A 13,765-nucleotide genomic window follows, 5' to 3' on the forward strand; every position below is an offset into this window, starting at 1 on the left:
GATGGGTCTATCCGATTAAATAATATAGTGTTAACACTGAATAATTCATATGGATATCTCAATTTAGCATTTTAACAGTAACAACTACTTAAGTGATAAATATTGCTTGTTTCACATAAAAATCATTACATGTCTGCTCCGAGCATTACTCACAGTTTTTTGTCTTTTAAAGAAATGGATGCTGAGCACAGAGCAATGAATCTGAATTATTCATTTAGATTTTCTAGTATTTTGTTGTAAGAGCTCACTTTTGTTTTCCCCAAAAACTGTCTGCATGCTGTAAGAAATCCTCAAGATGGAACTTTAGTACAATTTTATCCAGTTATCCAATATCAACATCAAGGTTAAGTTTAATAGTCTGTGTGCAACTGTACTGGAAAATGGAATGGAAAATAAATGTGTTATATCTAGGCTTCAGTATCAATATCACCTTAACTTAAAAGTTTTATCTCAGCACTTAGATAACTTATCACTTCTGACATTGTTTAAATTTGATAGCCTTTATTGTTCTGATAAAACATAGTCCTAAACTTCAGTCCTTGTTTTTTGCATAAAAAAAACAAGGACTGAAAACAACATACTGCTATATAAATTTTAGAGCTTAAGGACATACAATTAAAATAAAAATTTGATCATGCCTATTAAAGGTGCAATTTTTGTATCATACGGGACATACATAAAGGGAAACACGTCTTTAGGTAGGGAATTTGCCAAAGCTGGAAACTAAGCATTGGGTTAGCGTTAACTAACTTTATGCTATTATTATTTAGCTAACGTTAGTGTTCACTCCTTATACTCATAGTTACACTCCTTAAAATGCCCAGCTCAAGTTTTTCCTTTAATGTGTATTATTTTTGTTAACATCTGTGTTGCCAGAATTTCGACTATAATTCGACAGTGGCTGCAGCTGCACAGAGCCTTATATATGTGCTCATACACAACCTCTCGCAGGGACAGCAAGAGCAAGGAAGAAAGCAGGAACAAGGATCACCCTCTGTAGAACAAGAGATGGCCAGGTTTTAGATTTTATGGAATTTTATTTTTCATTAACATGCTCATGTTCTATCTGATGAAATCCTAAATTTTGGATATACTGGCGCCATCTCAGTTCAGAACATGGAGTCCATTGTTCGGTATGCTAGGACATGTATTTCTGTTTGTCTTGGAAAATATAATACACACATAGGAAGTTTGTGGGAATTTTTTAATTTTCTACAGTTGTATTGCCATCATACTCCATGCAGTGCTGAGGTTGCAGCCTATGTTGGAACAACTAAGGGAAGGCCTGCAGCTGTATGACCAGGTAGCACCCAGATATCTGCTGACCCGTTTGTTCCAGAGGAAGATGTAAAAGTGAGCAGAACAATATGGACCATTTATTATTATGAACAGAAACACTTACGTGCTAAGAAATCTATGACATCTTGATTTTATCTCATCATAGGTAAACGCAGAGTTTATCATAACATCTATTCTTCCTCAACTGAGTGACAAAGTGACTACCAGGCATCAGCTTGAGCTGGAGATGATTAACTTTATTCAGGACTTCTTTTATGAAGCTGAAGATATATACTTTTTGATTTCCTGCTGATAAAAAATTCAAAAGCTGTCAAATTTGGGTGTTTTCGTGACAAAAGATTGAAGTTAATGAATGCCTGTAGTCTTTAAAAAAAAAAAGCTGCCACCTGTGATTATACTGATATTGAACAAGTTAAAGTTTTATTCTCCCTGAAAAATCCTGCTGATGGTAATAGGTATTATTTGCCAGGGTACTTTCTGTTTTTAAATCAGAAGCCAGCTCTCTGGCAGTTTTTTTTATTTTTTTTATTTTTTGTCTGAGCAAGGCCATAATCACAGTCAGCATACATATAGGCAGTGGTGGAAGAAGTATTCAGATCTTTGACTTAAGTAAAAGCAGCAATACCACAACGTGACAATACTTTGTTACAAGTAAAAGTCCTGCATTCAAAATCTTAATTAAGTCAAATTACATTAGTATTAGCATCAAAATATACTTAAAGTAGCAAAAGTAAAAGTAATCATCATGCAGAATGGCCCATTTCAGAATCATACATATGTTATTGGACTATAATTATTGATGTATTAATGTGTTCATCACTTTAATGTTACAGCTGGTAAAGGTGGAGCTAATTTAATTACTTTATAAACTACTGGGTACGTACAGTTCTTGAGTAAATGTACTTAGTTACTTTCCACCACTGTGTATAGATGATACATACAAATGATTCAGTTTTTCCTAAACCTGTAGTTCTTCATGAAAACTTTTACAAAGGCCAATCTATATCTCCATTATACGTTAAAGACTTATTGCTAATAATAACAAACAAGGAAGAATGCCATTTATAACCATTTTACTTGGCTGAGATAGATAATTTGCTCCAAACCTCATGAAATCACACAAACATTTGATTTAATTTTTTTGGATCAGCTCTTGTATCTGAGCGCACCTCTGTCTAATCCACTTCTTTAAAGAACTGCACTGCAGTAAGGTAAAATTAAATTTAAACTGTAACATAACACTTGTTTTTTATCTATTTGCTTCATAGCTGAAGATCAGGGGAATGGAGATGACAAAGATGGCCCACATTCAGCATATGCCAAGACTATTGTGCTACCTGTAAGACATATGAGGTCCTATGATCAGTTGAAAAAGGTTAATGGAGGCTTTTCGTCTAGGCCAAGAACTTAACAATCTGTAAACAATTACCATTAACTGCCTCTGTGTTTCAAGGTTACACTAATACCTAATATTTACTTGATAAATGTTTAGCACCAACTGCTACTGTTTTACTACTCTTAGTTCTGATTAAATAAATACATTTCTTAGTATTACTGAGTTCCAAGATCTTGCCATATTTGGAAAGAGGAATTAATCAAGTAAACATAAAAACACTGTAATGGCAGTACTGTTGAACATTTATAAAAGACAATCAAATGTTAATGTTTTGAAGCGAATCTTGCAACAAGATTTCATAAGATTTATAATTTCCTTACATCATTTCTAGATGGCTGGCTTATCATCATGTGGTCTCACTGACATTTTGCTACCCAGAACTCTGAGAAGCAGTTTGAATTTTTCTTTTTACGATGTGGCTTCACTGTTGTCAGTCACAACAAATAAACATTTAAAACATATTCATTGTAAACTTGTTGGTGGTTGAAACTGGTTGAACCCTTGAAACACATAATGTTTGCATCTAGGGTACATGACTTAGCACATAGTTCAATACAGCTAAATAAATGTCTCGGTCGTAGGACTCAGATGGTCTTGTAACATCGATAGTGGCCCTAAGGCCTGCCACATCCTGCTCCCAGAGGGGACATTCAACAGGTGGAAGAATCACTCCAGAACTGATGGCATCTATCTCACTGGCAGTGTTGAAATCAAGATCTGCATCCTCGATTTCCTGCATTTAAAAATAGCAGATTTCAAAATTAAAACTGTCATATAGAAATCAGGGGACATAAAGTAAAACTATAAAGGCAAGCAGATTTTACGTAGGTCAACGTGCACAGAGGTACACATGTACTAGCATTAGCATTATTATATTTAGAGAGAGGTTGTGTGAGCACATATAGAAGGCTCTGTGCAGCTGCAGCCACTGTTGAATTATAGACGACTCATATTTTGAGCTTTAAACCTCAGGGAGGTACTGTGGACAGGTGAGAACCAGCAAAAATATGTACAGTATGTCGTCTCTGCTAAATGCAAAAAGCCTCCTTATGCTAACTAAATTTTGCACCCCACCTTCTTGTATTTTTTCTTATTTTTTTCCTATTTTGTTGGAAAAGGCTCTGCTCACTGAGGGAGCTCTCAAAGTAGCAACAAGCTCTAATCATCCCAACACATAATGATACACAACCTGAATATTCAACAATACCAACAATTAAGTCACATAGAGAGGATGTTGGGGTGGTGGACAGAGTATTAGTGAGAAATGACATTAGCCTATACAGGCTACCTGCCAGGTATACCTTTACGAATGTGGATGTTAGTATTCATCTGGTAAGCCAATGCTGATCGGAGCTCTGTTCTGCTCCTAATGTCAGTCCTCAATAAACTCTTACTTAGTTTTTAACTAAAAGTGAAGGAACAGGAATGACACTTAAGGTGATGCTGCTTCCTGGCAGTGACATACTGTACATTCAAATATTTTTTCTGTCACTTGCTCCTGCACTCCATGAGTGACAGACATTGAATTTTCCCTCATACTGTGAGCCAGTTCTCAGAATCACAGCAGTAACAAAGAACAGCAGCCTCTGTGCACTAAAAGATATTCATAAAATGTCACAGCAGTTTCAAAAATGTCAAAGCAATTTTTCAAACACTGAATGCAGGTACAGCATGTCCTGATAGTGTGTGTGAGTAAGTGTGTGAAAGGTGTTTCCCTTTGTACTTTACAAATGATAGGTACCCATATGGGATTAAGATCACACACACAGTTATTAAAAATCAGTGGTAATCCTGTCCTGCCAGGGGATGTGATGTCAGAGGAACAGAAGGGGTTGGTTGTGGTAATAAACAGTGTGCACGTTGCTGCTAGCTGTGCTGTCCATGAGAGAGGGCCTACAGACTGTGATTGATTGCTTCAATTGGCCCGCTCCAGACAATCTCCATTATGTCTCTACGTGAGGAGACTGCATTCGGCCCTCTGGGAGACAGCACCCAGCGTCACACCAGGGAAGACGGCCAGTGACACCCGCTGGTGCTGAACCCTCAGCTGCTAGTTTCAGAGCTGCTGTTCATCCTCCATTGGTGGTTTCTCACTCTGGAGGCAACTTCCCCTCTCTTAAAACACAGGGTGTGTTCTATTTCTTTCAGTGTTTTCCTTCCCTAAACTGATTTCAGTAGCTCCTTTTTGCCAGACAATCCAGCACTGTTGGAAAGAAAAGATTAGAGCGTGGAGATCTCCTTCTAAAAAGTTTTGTTTGAAACAAATGAGCATCCTACTTTTTAAGTACTCTTAAATACAGATCTCAGTAAATCCTGATTGGTCCACCCAGTGTTCTTTAAAGGATCATTCGTGTCATAGATTTGGTTAGCATTCCCATCAGCAAAAGATTCTACTCGCCAGTGTTTATTTTGGTACCTGATTTCTTTTATCTGATTATCTTTTGACAAAAATGTATATTAGTTTTAGTCAATAAAAGCTACATTTAAATTAAATTTTAGCCTAATTTTTTATCATGCATTATTGTTTAGGGCACAGTGGTGATGATAGATGACCTGTCCAGGGTATCGCCTGCCTCTCACCCAATGTCAGCTGGGACCCCCTGCAACCCTCTAAAGGATAAGCAGTAGCTAATGGATGGGATGGATTGATGCATTTTAAATGTCTTTTAAGCATTTGTAAGCCATACAAAAGATAGCGGACTGAAAGTAATATTCAGACATTGAAAAAAGATAATATTTCATCTGATTCTCAGTTTTTGCTGCACTTCTAGCTGTGAAAAAGTGTTAGACATTGTAGTAAAAGTCTATGTTTAAAACCTACTTTTATGAAAACACAAAAGCGGTGATATTACTGATCTTACTCCATCCATACAACATTAGACTTGGTCTAGCTTAAAAATCATTCTATTTATACTTGTCAAACTTGACCAAGATTTGACTCCAGAGGCTGTTTGAGTGTGAAAACAGGAAAAAAGGTTGATTTCACACCACATAAGACATAAGAGTGAATGAATACTAAGAGTCCTCCTAAAAAATGAAATAAAATGAAATTATATCAAATTAAATTACACAAGACAAATAAAATGAAATTAAATAATTTCATAAAAACAAGTTGTTTTTGGTGTTGAACTGGACTCCATATCTTGGAAGATGTTTTGTCCACTCCTGTTTGCATATGACAACAGACTCATACAAACATGTTTAACGTGATGCAACAATAAAACAGCACCACTAATTACAGATACAAAATGACTGTAGGGTTGATTCAACAACATTTTATTATTATAAGCTTTGTGAATGTAGGATTTATTGCATGGCTGTTGTACTATATTGCATGAGATTGTATAGAGCCGTAGACAGACTTTCTATTATATTTTGTTAAGCATGCACTAAATGTTGCAGTTGTGAACTTGATTTGATGTCTAAAGAATACAGAGGCCTACTAAAAGACCACTGGGTGTCAGTATGGAACCATGATTCAGTGTAAGATTCAACCAGACTCTAGAGAACATAAAGACAGCACTTCCATTTTCTCATTCTAAACTAAAAGAACACAACTTGCAACATGCAATCTGGCAAATATGATAAATAATTAACGTACTGGTATATGTAAGTGATAAAAAGATGTTTACAGCGGTTGACGAATGCAGGAGAGTAAGGACTGAGTCCCTGTGCTTCTTTCCTTTATGTATGTTGATGAGATGACCAATCAACATTTAGTGTTTGGTCCTGAATGAATTACTTTTTGAATTTAGGTGGAGTTCTGTGAATAAATGAGATGGTGATGAGATTTGGTCTCTCTGGAGTGACGCTGCTTCATCTTTTTTCATGATTTCATGACCATATTTAATATTATTACTACTGTTTGATTGGTGCACTTTCTACAAAAGGAAACTATACTAATAATTTGCCAAAAAACATCTAAACTCAAGGTCCACTTACAAGCTCCTACATCTCATGGTCTTCCTTGGACGTGAGAACAAACATGAACAATCAGATAATCAGACAGGTTGGAAACCAACCAGGTTTATCCAGATGATCTAAACCACTTTATTTGTTGTACAGGAAAACTCTCAGTAAGTACAGTAGGTCAAAGCTAAAGCAGGAAGTGGCTCTGTAAAAACCATGATGGATATGTACAGCAGACAGTTTATGTAATCATTTTAATGTTCACCTTCATTTTCTCTGAAGAGAAAGTTTCCAACCTGTCTGATTGTCTGACAGCTCCTGTTTCTTGACCTGTCAGACTTCTCTTCAGTGATGTTCAATGTTATTAAAACTAAGTTGTTGTTCCTGTAAGTATGGAATTGTATGATGTTTTGTTCTTTGTCTCCTCTGAGCAAAGGAACTGCAGCTTTTGTGGCTGTAGAAGTCAAAAGGCTGTGGAGGAACACCACTGGCTGCTAAACTGTTGGACAAGGCTTGACTCAGACTAGATTCTTACGGGTGAGGACATGCTGAACTCGATTAGTTCTAGATTGCCAAGCTTGTGTGAGGAGCATATGATAATATGCTGTGTAAAGCTTTGGGCTCAGGTTAGGTTTGGTTATTTTAAAATGTAATCTATAAAAAAAGGTCTGTCTTTCTCTCTTGGTCTGTGCCAATCATCTGCATCCATGTGTGTCAAGTGTATCAAATACATACATCATGCACAGTGGGAAGAGGGAAGAGACTGAGTGTAGCCAATGTGTACCAAAAATATAGTTGTGGGTGTAAAGTTGGGTTCAGTTGGGTTGAATCTCAAAGATGTGGGTACAGGTACAGACCTCTAATGTGGAGGTTATGGGTAATAAGGAAACATACTGAGAGGCAACGTGTGTCACTATTTGATCTCTATCTGGCCAACATCACAGGTAATCTCTGGCCAATATGTGGCTTTTCCTCCAGTTTGTTTAGTTTAACTGCCCTCTGACAAGCTAACAGCTGTAGGTGCAGCTACACCTTCAAAAATCTCTCCTTTTGGTAACAGAGGCAACAGCACATCACTGCAAAGCTAACTTCCTCCAATCCTCTGAATTTATCATCTGAAAGTCAGCTGAAATTCATGCATAAAATTTTAAATTGAATTAATGAGAGGCTCCTCTAAAACTTTTAATAGCCTCTGTGATAAGAGAAATGGTGTCGTGGGACCTTCATTAAAGGGAAGTTAAGGGACGGCTTCACCGGGGACAGTTAGACACCAGGGAGCAGATAAACTGGGCACTCCGCTCTCCCTGCTCTCCGTTCACTTAGAGTCAGGTCAGCCCACTGTCCCTTCATCCTGAAACATCCCCACAGCAGGTCTACAGGCAGGAGACACACACACACATGCACACATGCTTGTCCGCCCACCTGCACGCACGCACGCACGCACGCATGCACACACACACACACACACACACACACACACACACACACACACACACACACACACACACACACACACATATTTATATGCTAATTTGGTGACATTTTACTTTACAGGTCCCATAACCTAATAACTTTCTATGATGTTTCCTGGCAAGAACCATGTAATTTGGTACTGATTATAAGGAAATATAGACTAAAGTATGTTCTGAGGTTATAAGCAGGTGTTGATTTCCAGAGCAAAACATCTTAATGATGGGAAAAACTGACAGGAAACCATTCAAACCCAACTTCATATTAATTTATTATTGGACACTTTATTCTCTGTATTTGTTGGATTGTATGCTTGTCTGTAAATTACAACTGTTTTTTTAGTTTCTCTTTTTCAGCTGAGCTGCTGTGCACTGACCAAATGACTCACTACATAAAACTGCAATTGATTTGAATGAATCAATTGGAAGTTTCCATTTTTACCAATAATAAGAACCAATGACAGTCCATTTCGGGAACTTTCCTATGAATCTACAGAAAAGAAATTATTGGGAAATTATGGGAATCATAAAATACAGTGTAAACACCCATTTTTTTCTCCAAAACAAATCAATAAGACAGTGTCCCTGTCTGAGGCTGGACATGTACAATATTCCAATAGTTTCAGACAAGGATAATCAAGAAAATAAAGTGATTTTCCTTTTTTATTTTAGAAATTCTATTTCACTGAACAGAAACATTTATTAAAATGCAGACCTGTCATTTTATATTTTCATTTCAATTTTTACTTTATATTCACATACTGTATGATCTCAGCACTATTATTGGACATGTGTTCATTCATTGTATCAGGTGCAGAAAGCGTTGCATCGGATTTTCTGTTGGTTTAACTGAGATCTGTTTGTAGGTTTTACATGTCTGTGTGTGTGTGGTTGTTTGACTCCGAGGACAAGCAGTGTGTGTGGTCAATTCTTGTTCGTTTTGTATTCATGTAGCCATGGCAATAAAGGCTTTTTAATGTTTGGTTTTTAAGGAAGCAGTTTGTTTTTAAAGAATAATTTGTTGACAATGAGCTAATATAAAAACTAGGAGGTGGTTAAACACACGTCTAAGAGGGAATAAACAAGGACTCCTGTGCATTGAACCATGAAACCTCATGGTGTAATGTTGAGAAGCTTTACAACACTACATGCCACTGCCCTCTGGTAGTCACATCTGTCACAAACTGGCTCAGAGTCAGTGACAAAGAAGGGATTCACATGTCAATAAAGCTTCTAAAAATTATATTTATTGTTAACTTAATATAAAATTTAATACTGTTAGTCAGTTAAATCAATCATGAATGCAATGTATGGATGAATGAAGTAAAACAAAACCAAAATCTAACCCATCTAGCTGGTGGAGGCCTGGAAGGAAGGGAGAGAAAGACATTAACAAGAAGACACCTAAATAGGCTGGAGGCCTAAACTACCCTGGTGCAGGTAGTTCCCTGACGTCCTCTCCAACCCTGCCCACTGGCTCCTGAGCCAAGAAGCCAAAGCAACCTCTTAAACAAAAGGCAGAGGGGACGTCACACCCTCCACGTTAAAAACTTCCAGGTCCACCATCCAACTGAATCCTAAAGCAAACACAGGCTATTGTTCATGTCAACCATTTAAATCTTACATTTACAAAGTTATGTTACTATTATTTGATGACACTCATGTTTTCCTTTGACTTATATTTACCAGACTGCATTTCCATAGTCAATATCTGTGCACCAATAACGTAAACAAACCATCTCAGCCAAATAGTTTTGACATCCTCCATTGCTTCAACCCATCACCCAGTCCCACCTCAGCAGCCTTGGATCCTTAGGAGCAAATTAAGAGGCAGATTGAATAGGAAGAACAGATGAAACGGAGGGATAAGCAAACAAATACAAGGGCATTTGACGGCATCAGGAACAAAACCTCTTTAAATATCAGTGTTAGGTCCAATATGTAAGGTTGTAAGAACAGCCATCTAAAAACACTGATGGATTTTTGCAGGGAATGGTGAGAATTTCTGGTCAGTGGTATTAACCCATGACCCCAAGTATGCTCGAGTGTCCAACAAGGTTGTCTGCAACTAGACAAAACAACAATGCCTTGTCCTTACAAAATCCCAGCTATTAAAACCACAAAACTGGAATTGAAGACACTAAACCAAAGTAACAATACAAAAGGTTCCTCTAACCAAAAGCACCAAGGCTTACAAGCCACCAAAACGTCCTGAGACACACGTACCAACACAAAGAGGACCTTGCTACACGACCAAAGCTCATACACAACCAAAACCAAACTGATGCATGAACTGTAGCATCTTCTACCAAAGTTGCCAGACTCAAAGTTGTGACACTCAACATTACAAAAGGTAACTATCTCACTGTAATACAAGTCCAGTTCCAGTTCCAAGTCCAGAACCAAATTGGGTACCTGTTCATCCTGAGGCTTGCCTGACTCACTCAACACCAAACCATGTTCAATGGGCCAGTTCCTTGCATTTACCACCTTACAATATGAAACAGTGTCTTTTTTCACAGATTTTGGAAAGCAGGTGTAAATTTCTGGTAAAAAAAAACAATCCACAGATTAGCAGTAGGGAAACCAGAAAATCAGACATCCTACTGGCACAGTACAAGCCATTATTACCCCCTATGGGCAACAAATACAAACTCCCCCAAAAATACTTTAAAACACAAGTGCTGGCACCATAAATACAACACAAGGTATGGGACAGCCACCATCAAATCCAGACCCTCCCCAACCCTGTCTATCTGCAACAAGAATGCACTGCAAACCACTGGGGCAGAAAAGTAACTGGAAAACCAGCGACCTCTCTGCAGCCAGGGACGTGCTCCTGAGACAACTGCTCTACCCACGTTCGCAGCCACACTATTTACATGACCAATCCCCTATTGGGAAAAAACCATCCAAACCTTACAGGGGATTAATGGGTCAACAAAAATGGCTTTCCCAACCAAGTCATTGCAGTTCAAATGGCCCAACACTTACCTGATTCAAAGCACTTGAACTAAAACAGGCAAAACAAAGTTGAGTAACTAAAACCAAAACAGGGGACAAGTGCTGCTCCTCCACTCCAAACCCCACCAAACAGTTCCTACCCCAAAACCTGAATTCAGGGAAGAAAATAATATACAACTTCATATTTACTGCTTGAGGATTCGACCCGTTAAAGGGGAGTTTTTCCTTCCCACTGTCACCAAGTGCTTGCTCATGGGGGAATTGTTGGGTCTCTATAAATTAAAGAGTATGGTCTAGACCTGCTCTATGTGAAAAGAGCCCTGAGATGACTTTTGCTGTGATTTGGCACTATATAAATAAAAATTGATTGAATTGACTGATTGATTGATGTGTGAAACCCCTCCACATTGGCAACAGTAGGCATGCTACCAAGGCCTACACACATGCCATATGGATATCACAACATACCCAAGATTTTAAACATGATAGACCAACAACTAATCCTACAAAAAGCCAAATTGAGTCAAATTTACAAAGGATAAGGTTTACCAAAGAAAAAGCCCTCATTTGTCACACTCAGGCTAGACTTTAACCCAAAAAGTTTGGACGAGCCTCCATTTGTCACGAACTGGCTCAGAGTCAGTGACAAAGAAGGGATTCACACGTGAATATAGCTTCTAAAAATTATATTTATTGTTAACTTAATATAAAGTTTAATAATGTTAGTCTAACCCATCTGGCTGGTGGAGGCCTGGAAGGAAGAGAAAGACATTAACAAGAAGACACCTAAATAGGCTGGAGGCCTAAACTACCCAGGTGCAGGTAGTTCCCTGATGTCCTCTCCAACCCTGCCCTCTGGCTCCTGAGCCAAGAAGCCAAAGCAACCTCTTAAGCAAAAGGCAGAGGGGACGTCACACATTACATGCACGTTTGTTGCTGGAACAGGCTTACAAGTCACATGCGAAGTGACTCAGTATGCTTGTATAAAGATTATAACAGTGACTAATAACTTCAACATTTAAATATACAATATCACAGGTTAGTGTTGTCAAAATCATTAAGAACTGTACCTCCATAAATACTTACTTACTTACTTACATACTACATACAAGGTACAGATTTAAAACAGAATGATCAAAACTGTGCAGTAAAGGCAGAGATATCCTAACTTTTAGTCCCTAAAATTGGGTCAAACCCCAGAAACCTGATCTGACACTTCCCATAATGCATCTGAGTAGCCTTTTTCCTTAGACACTCACTGTCTGGTGAACTCCCAAGTCTTTCAAACTCCATACTTCCAATTTGAAACACATTCTTTGATAAATGTATAGTCTCCAGGCCCATGCTGAGATGACATTACTATGACATCATCAGGGTTATTTTTTCAGACTTGATGAAGCTCCTCCAGGACACAGAAAGATCATACACCTATTTTCATAGGCTGAGCAGTGCTCCCTTTGAAGAGAAAACTGACTTTGACATACAAAAATGGAAAGGTGGTAAGCTCTGCAACTATAAATACACCCCTGTACTATTCTGCTGTGTGTGTGTGTGTGTGTGTGTGTGTGTGTGTGTGTGTGTGTGTGTGTGTGTGTGTGTGTGTGTGTGTGTGTGTGTGTGTGTGCGTGCGTGAGATGTATCAGTGAGTGCTTCCATGAATCCTTTTACTTTGGGTTCATGAGGCTAAATTGCTATTCATGCAGTAAGAAATGATGAAAGACAGTAACAACTTAGTGTTTGACTCTTTGCTTTTATTCAGGTAGCAGCATCAGTCAGCACTGTCCTACTTCCACACTGCAGCTCCTCCCCAGCCCTGCAAAAACCACACACACACATTCACACAGAGTCAAACTTCAAACAGACACACACACACACACACACACATCTGCATACTGAACATACATGTACAATCAGACAGTTTATTCACTCACAGACAGACAGACAGACAGACAGACAGACACACACACACACACACACACACACACACACAAACACCTGCGTGACTGCACCAAGCCCTTCTGCAGCTATCCTGTACAGAGAGAGAGAGAGAGGGAGAGAGGGAGAGAGAGAGAGAGAGAGAGAGACCTCTAGTTTTACATCAGTATGTGCTGGGGGGGGGGAAGACCATTATCCAACCACCAACATCGTTCAGCTTCCACAGAAACAAATCATGTTTACCTGATGTCCTGGCTGGACAAGAATCTGAGGGGGAAAACTCCTAAAAAATACATCTTAAAGATCAGAGACATCTCCTCAGCACTCAGTATGTTACTCTGTGATTACTCCTTGGGGTAGAAAACTTTTATTCAGATTGCGTCTTCAGTTGCATTTTTGTGCTTTGTAGGTCTTGAAAACATTAGTTTGACAAACAATCCCAACTCCCCTTACGAGCCTTTTTCCAGAGCTTTCAACCACATCACATGGTCTTAATCCGACGGTGTGAAATTTCTAGAGCTGCAACATTAGTTGATTAACTGATTAGTTGCCAACTATTACATTAATCGCCAACTATTTTGATAATCAATTAATTCATTTTTTAAGAAAAAATAGGTCCAAATTCTGATTCTAACTTCTTAAATGTGAATATTTTCTGGTTTATTAAGTTCTCTATGACAGTAAAGTGAATATCTTTGGGTTGTGGACAAAACAAGACATTTGAGGACGTCATCTCAGTCTTTGGGAAACAGTGATTGACATTTTTTCTCAATTTTCTGACATTTTATGGACC

The sequence above is a fragment of the Thunnus albacares genome, chromosome 23, assembly GCF_914725855.1.
Source record: "Thunnus albacares chromosome 23, fThuAlb1.1, whole genome shotgun sequence".
NCBI classification, from domain to species: domain Eukaryota; kingdom Metazoa; phylum Chordata; class Actinopteri; order Scombriformes; family Scombridae; genus Thunnus; species Thunnus albacares.